Source organism: Alligator sinensis, unplaced genomic scaffold (assembly GCF_000455745.1).
Source record: "Alligator sinensis unplaced genomic scaffold, ASM45574v1 scaffold141_2, whole genome shotgun sequence".
Lineage (NCBI taxonomy): Eukaryota > Metazoa > Chordata > Crocodylia > Alligatoridae > Alligator > Alligator sinensis.
Window position 1 is genome coordinate 1,382,740 of NW_005842371.1, and position 8,345 is coordinate 1,391,084.

Below are 8,345 nucleotides of genomic sequence, written 5' to 3' on the forward strand. Positions count from 1 at the left end.
GTCCCTACTGTCATGATGGCACTCCGCTGTCTGTCCCTGTTTGTATCTGTGTAGGGCACTCTGATTGGCTGTTGAGACAGCCAACCAAAGCGCGAATAAAGTGTTATGGACAGACAGACAGACTTAGGCTCTTATAATATTAGAATAACAGTCCACAGACACATCCACATGGCTGTATCCAAATATGGCATGTGCAAAGCTACTTGGGAATCTGAAATACAGTAGTACCCAGATCATTTGTATCCACATGATATACAACTTGCTTAATTTGCCACATGTTGGTTAATTAAGGATGAGCTCTGTTGTTCGCTGCATTTTTTACTTCAAAGGTCATCACTTCTCCTTTCAGCTGAAGCACATTACTGGTTCCACATAACTGATGAGAAATGGCATCTTCCAAAATGAAAGCCACAGCAAGTAGCTGGAGCACCTCAGTGGTTCAGCACAGCTGTCTACTGCATCTCTCTATACTGGCAGTGACTTTGGAAACCCCCACTTTCCCAGTGGGGTAAAGAACCTAACCCTGCAAGCAGCTTCTAGCTTCTAATATATATGAATAGACTAGGGACTTTTGGGGGTACTATTGGAGCATAATGTTTGTTTGTGTAGAAGAGAGAATGAGAATAAAAACATACATAGAGGAGTGGAAAACCAGACATAACAACACAAGCACTGTGTTTATGACCCTGAGAAAAAATTACCATATTTTACAGTGTATAGGTCAGGGGTGTCCAACCTTTTTGAATGTGGGGCCGGATCATGAACTTTTTAATACACAGTGGGCTGGCGAACTACATTCAAAGACCTCACAGGAAGCGGTATCACATCAGGAAGTGATGTCACGTGACCTTTGACACCAATGAAGTTGCAGGAAGTGACAATGAAATGGGTCTAATCAGTTCAAAACTCTCCCTCTATAGCATCCACCTCTGCCACTGTTCGGGACAGGATACTGAGCTAGATGGACCATTGGGCTGACCAAGCATGGCACTTTTTATGCTCTTATGTTCTTTGGCTGAGCTTCCAAACTATGGCTGAGATTTGCAAAAAGGGGTAGATAGGCATGTTACAAAGTTGCCATAAAAGATTTGGAGCCCTCTAAATCCCATTCATTTTAATGGAAGTTGGCCTTTTGACTCAGCTTTGAAAATCTCAGCCCAAGGTGCCAACCAAATAAGTCAAAATATATTTTGCATGTCTATGCAGTCCATCTATGTGGGGCTCTCCAAGCATTTTACAAACATTAAATGAACCTCAGGACATCCCTGCTTTTCAGAAGAAATGTGGTAGTGAGAACATTGTGGGAACATCTCTCACTCTCTGTGTGTGATCTGCTTCTACTGTCCTTGGACCACCCTAGAAGGGCCCTTACTACCTCATTTCTATAGGCAACTCTAGGCCTGTCAGTCTTACCTCAGTCCTGGGGAAACTCTTTGAGAAGATCATCAAGGAACACATCTGTGATGGTCTGGCATCAGGAATGATGCTCAAGGGCAACCAGCACGGTTTCATTAAGGGCAGGTCATGTCAGACCACCCTGATTGCCTTTTATGATCAGGTCACAAAAGCATTGGATGTAGTCTTTCTGGACTTCAGCAAGGCCTTTGACACTGTCGACCACCCCATCCTCATTAAAAAACTAGGCGTCTGTGGCATCGATGCCTACACAGTCAGATGGATTGCTAATTGGCTGAAGGGTTGTACTCAGAGGGTGGTGGTGATCGGGTCATGTTCGACCTGGGGGGAAGTGGGTAACGGAGTCCCCCAGGGCTCGGTCCTTGGGCCCGCACTGTTCAATTTCTTTTTCAGCGATTTACACGACGGGGTGAAAAGCAACCTGTTCAAATTTGCTGATGATACCAAAATGTGGGGTGAGGTGGGCACACTAGTAGGGAAGGAAAGACTGCAGAAAGACTTGGATAGGTTGCAAGGGTGGGCTAACAAAAACAGGATGCGTTTCAATACAGACAAGTGCAGGGTGCTGCACTTGGGCAGTAGTAACCAGCAGCACACTTATAAGATGGGAAACTCCCTTCTTGAGAGCACGGAGGCAGAAAGGGATCTTGGAGTCATCATTGACTCCAAGATGAACATGGGCTGACAATGAGAGGTCACGGTCGGACCTGGTGACCATCTATAAACTCACTAGGGGGGACCAGAAGGGTTTGGGGGAGACCTTGTTTCCCCTAGTGCCCCCCGGGATAACAAGGAATAATGGCCACAAGTTGTTGGAGAGTAGGTTTAGATTAGACATCCATAAGAACTACTTCACAGTTAGGGTGGCTAGGATCTGGAACCAACTTCCAAGGGAAGTCATGCTGGCTCCTACCCTAGGGGTCTTTAAGAAGCGGCTCAATGCCTACCTGGCTGGGCTCACTTGAGCCCAGTTTCCCTCCTGTCCAGGCAGGGGGTCGGACTTGAAGATCTACAAGGTCCCTTCCAACCCTACTGCTATGATTCTATGATATGATTCTATGATATGATTTCCAGTTCAGAGCAGGTAAAGTGTAAATGGGTAGGAAGGGCTTATTTTTTGGCAGCAGGTTTGTGTGGCTTGAAGCTAGTGAAGATGTACCCACAATTAGTCACTGACCAGAGTGGGAACACACTTATAACATACTTAATAATAAGTGAGTTGTCCTCACTTATTATTAACATGGCTCCAGGGCCCTGCACTGCCTCTGCCTACGTGTTGTTCTCATGTCCTCTTGCTTTCCTAAATCTCATGAGAGTAGAGGATTCCTATCATGCCTCCTGGACTGCCGTCACTGGATAGCTGTCCTGGTTCTAAGGTTGTGCTTCTGACTCTTTCATGGCCTCTTTTAGGGTGCACACTTAGAACTCCGTCTTTTCCTTCCCGCCCATTTTGCTGAAATGTGATTATTCCCATGGGGCACGAATTTAGTTCAGTGGCTATGATTCTGCTTTCTCATACAGAGGCAATGACTCTCACAAAGTATGGCATATTTTAGTAGGATAAAAACATTTTGAAGGCCACACACAAAGCAATAAGCAGTCTTTACTCACATGAGCTTACCAGGTATCAACCACCTGCTACTGGGGTTCCTGGCAGGTACAGACATGAGTTTATTAGCATGTTGTTCCAGAGTGAGTCTCTGTGCCATAGCCTACATCAGGTCTCAGATCTAGGGAGCCTGACCCTTCCCCATCCATAGGCTTGTCACGTTGTACCAATCTGCTGGCCGGTGCAGACCCTGCTGGGCTCCTCCCATCCCCAGCAGCACATGGGAAGCCAGCTTGAGCTGCATGCTGCTTTTCCTGGCCAGTGCTGACCTGTCTGGGTCTGTCCCATCTGGAGCAGCATGTGGCTGAAGCCGGCTTCCCATGAGCTACTGGGGACGGGAGGAGCCTGGCTGGGTCTGCACCGGCCAGCAGATGCAGCGGCCGGGGCGGGGGCCGCCGGCCAGGCTCCTCCCGTCCCCAGCAGCAAATGGGAATCTGGCTTCAGCTGCATGCTACTCCGGATGGGACAGACCCCCCGGGTCGGCACCAGCCAGCAGAGGCGGCGGCGGAGCCGTGTGCCGCTTGGGACTGACCAGTGCAGGTAGGGGGAAATTACAGCTGAGCCCCTGCTGCTCCAACCGGGCTCGTCCTGTCCCAATAGGCACATGGCTACTCCTCTTCCCACAGGCACCAGGTCGGCAACATAAAGCTGCCGCGGTGCGTGTGGGAGCCTTGTCCCTTTCCCAGCCCTTCAGCAGCCATTAGGAAGCTGCTGAGGGGCTGGGGGAGGGATAAGGGGTGGCAACAAAAGTAAACCATGTTTACCTTCGTTTCCTGTCGCAGCACTGCGGGCCACAGAAAACGGCTTTATTGAGTTCGGCCTGCGGGCCGTATGTTGGACAAGCCTGGTATAGGTCAACACAGTGTATAAGTCAACCCTGTATTTCTGAACAAAAAAAGTTAAGATTTTTGTAGATCCATTGTAGAAGTTGACCCTGCCTCAGTGTGCGAGGTGCTGGAAGCCCAGCCTGGCAGCAGCTAATCCCTCAGCTGCAAGACATGTGGGGACGCTCTGCCAAAAGCAGGATCAGGCCCCTCACTGCTTCTGCCTTCAGCAGGTTCCTGAGGCCAGCAGGATGGATGTCTGGCACCACCTGAGAAGTGGCTGGCTTCCCCCAGGGGTAGCAGGGGGGGTTGTGCAGAAGTGTGGGGAGACCGGCCCTGCCTGACACCCCTAGCCTCCCATGCCGCCCCTGCCCAACACCCTGTGCTGCCCATGGGGCAAGCCAGCTCTTTCCCAAGCTCTTTGCCAGCCACAGGATTCTGCTGAAGACAGAAGCAGCAAAGGGACCAACCCTTCTTGTTGTTGAGCCTCCCAGCCTGCCCTGTGACCAGGGGTCAAGCTGCCAGTGGGCCAAGCAGCCTGTGAGCAGCAGGGGGGCCCAGTCCTTCCCACCACAGCAGCAGCAGTGCCCCCTGGGGCTGGGCAGGTGGACTGCCAGTGGGTTGTGTGCTGCTCGATCTCCCAGGGAACTCCCAGGGGGATCCAGGCAGTGCCTCTCGTAAGGGGTGATATATAAATTGAGGTTGAATTTTAAGTGTTAAAAATTTGGCTTCAAAACTCGACTTCTACATCATGAAATATGGCATATAGAAAGCTTTTTGGGCTAAGTGCTAACTGACAGAAAAATTTGGAGCAGTGAGTAAAGAAACTCTTTTCTGTTTGATTCCTCTCTGTGGATGCATCTACAAGAGATACTTTACTGCACAGCAAACTAATTTGCTGCACAGTAAAGCATCACCATCTACATGTGCATGGCAAATACGGCACAGTAGATTAATTTACTGAACTGCCAGACAGTCCCATGAGATACAAGTGATGTCTGGCAGTGCAGTAGATTACTATGCTTAAACACATGTAGACGGTGACATTGGGATTAGTTTACTCCAACTCCAGCTCAAGCTGAACAGGAGTATATTCAGTTGCATCAATTGCACGTGTAGATGTGCCTAGTTTGTACATTCTTTGCAAACAAACATTATTGAACCAAAGATTACTCAGTCATGCTTCTTTTCCCAGTGGAAGGAACCTACAGAGCCACAAGTCTGTGTTAACTGTGTGGGCTAAAAAGGATAACAATGCACATTTTTTACCAAAAATGACATAGAATCAGAGAAGCCAGCAGAGGAGAAAAACAGAGAAGAAAAGCAAAAAAGATGTAAAGTACAGGAAATTAAAGGACCAAAACAGAACAAAACTAGAGCTTGGGGAAACATTCTAGAAATCAATTCTTCAGTTAATTTTGTATTTCAAATTTAAAAAATTGGATAATTGATTGTAAACGTTTTGTGGAAAGGTATTATCCCATGTCAAATTAAAAAGCTGAATATTTTTACAGAGGATGCTAGTAGTGAAAGGTATACCCAATTTCCAAAGGTGAAACAAGGGAATTATAAGTAGCTAGAGGCTTCTTGGAAAATTACTCTAAAAGATAACTTCAGCCAGCTTTACAGAAAGAAAAGGACTCTTGTCTAGAATGATGTTTGAATAGCAGGCAAGAATATGTTGGACTGTGTTGAGAAAATCAACTGAACGGGCATAAAATGAATGTCACTGCTTCCTCTGTGCACTCTGTGAATCAGTGCAGGCAAAACATTTACAAGACTTCTTTGAATTTAATGTAGTTGGTTGGGGAATGTCTGAAAATTCGTAGCCTCTTTAGGCAAATTTTAGCTCGATGTCCACAAGCAAAAATGCTCCTGACGTTTCACAAACTGTCCTAGTATTTACAGTTGCACCAAGTTCAACAAAGTCTTGTTCACACTTAGTTGTGTTGTGGCCCAGTTTCAATTTTCTCAGTAGCAGCAAGAACTTAAAAAAATATGTCTGCACTGGTTTCCTTTGTACCCAGGGTCTCAGAAAGTTCCTTCTTGGACCATTCTAGAGCAGGGTTCTCTGCTCTCTGTGTTCCCAATTTGGAGAAATTACTGGAAAATCAATTATCCAGTAAGCCGTCCAGTAATTATCCAGCAAGTCCTCCAGTTCTTATGAAATACTAAGCTGGGTACCCATAAACTGAGGTCCCTAGAATCACTGATCACTTTAATAATTTTTGGCCCAAATGTTGTACAAGCATTCCAGGTGTTTAAATGCATGTGGAAATGCTGATACAGCTGTGGGAACCTTGGAAATTCATCTGACTTCTCTGCACAACACTTTCTCCATTTGTAAAAAGGTATGACACCTAGACCCTAATAGTGTTGTACACAAAGTTAATTTACTACAACCAATCAATTTGTCAAAACTGTCTGCAGACCAATGTGTATTCTCTTGATAGTCATTTTTCCTAACTGTTAATGTTTGTAGAAGTATGCCTTTGTGCATGGAGAATTTAAGGTTTGTGACCTAAATGAGACGATGTTTTTGTTACCCTATCAGAAATCCTAACCTTTGGAAAGAGGAATGTCTTACAAAATCTTTTGTGAAATCAAGTCTGTCGGGAAAATAGTAGAGAACACTCTAGTTCTGAAAATTAATTTCTGAAGCATTTTGAAAACCTCTCAGAGAAGTAGCTGTGGAAATGAACTTTTTATTTCCACCTTTTTTGTTGCATACTTTTACATTGTTCTGGGATGCAACTGTAGAATGAATGTTAACACTGCAATAACTGTAACAGTGACAGCCTAATATTTTGTCTGTTTGTGAAAAATGTATCCAATCTTATGGCCTCCCTCACTACAGTATCTGAGCACCTCACAAGAATTAAGTCTCATCATCCCTTTAAGATGTGGAAATATAATTATTCCCATTTTATGAATAGAAAACAGAAGCCCAGCAGGACTGGCTGACCTTCTCAAGGTCACACAAGAAATCTGTGGCAGATCCAGAAATGAATGAGACCCTCGTGCCTTAACCAGAAGCTCACCCTTTCTTGGCTCTACCAAAGCTAATTTTGTCTTCCTAAGAGCCATGACAGAAGTGTGCAGAACACATCTGTCAGTCTCATAAAGCTGTATTCAGAAATGCAATTTTCAAGTGTCTGGGGAAGTCTAGCTAAGCCACAATGCATCAGTGCAGCTGAGGATACTGAGTTGCAGTGAGAGAATTTCTTCTGATGTATGTGGTTAGAGATTTTATTTTCTTCTGGGAAGAAAGTCAAGAAAGAATCCTGATCAATTACTCTGCAAGATTTGTGTTTCATTGTGCTGATTTCTCAAATGACCTGCAGGTATGTGGGGTAAGGTAATATTTTTTCCTGGCATTCAAAATGGGCAGGAGCCAATTACTGTTAGCATTTTTTTTTTGATTGCTTCACTTGAATGAGGAGAAAGATGAAAGAGATTCAGGTGAGAAAAGAGGAAGCGACAATGAGGCACAAGCAAGCAGTGATGATAAGGTAGTCAGAATGATTTATTTATTTGCTGGGGCTCCTGGACTGGTTTATACTGACTTCACTGTGTTGCCTTAACCCTCTAGGCTCAGTTACTTGCCTCAGGCTCATGCTCTGAGTGTTATACAAGCTTCCCTATGTCTTTACAGCGCTGGCTTTAACAGTTCTGGGACTTGAGCACCAACAATGGCAAGGCAGGGTATTTATGATGGGTGAGGGCCTGGAGCACAGCTGGCCATCCGTTCCAATAAAGTGCCTTCTCAAGTAGACACGCTTGTGTCAAAAACAAGACTCCCAAGGACCAAACCAAGAGCATCCAGCACAGTTGTGCCTTACAGCTGGCAGTTTCTCACCAAAACAGGGCTGATCCGTGTCAGAAACGGGAGTGGGAACCAGCACTTCTGCACTGTGTTCTCAACCCTTGGGTGCCACAACTGCCACTGACAAATGGTTCAGGCCCAAAGGGTGGGGGCCTGCCTTTGCCTTCACAGAAAATGAGGGCTAGCAATGATGTCAGCAGGTCTAGTCCATCGTTTCTCAACCTAACCCAAAAGTGGGTCTTGAGAATATATGCAAGGGTTGTGAACAAACTTAAAAAATGGATCCTTTGAAGGAGAAAAACACAGGAAACTGGGTTCCCCCTTGCTGGCTGGCAGAGCTCCAGCCTGCCAGGGGCTGCTTGGGCCCCCGTGACGCTCACAGCAGGGGCAACAGATTGGGAGCGAGGGACCGGACATTAAATTTACAAAAGGGTCCTAGTACAAAAAAGGTTGAGACCCGCTGCTCTAGTCCAACCGCTGCTGACAACAGGGCCATCCCCGGCCCTATCACCCCCGCCAGGGTTTTGTCTAGCCGGGTCTTCACAACCTCTGAGGTTGGCGATTCCCCCTCCCGCAGGCAGGGGCTGAACACCTGCAGTTTCTCGTGGGGCCGGGCCTTCATCCCCAGCCCCCCGCCCCGCTGGGGTCCCCCGCCCGCTCACAGCCGAGG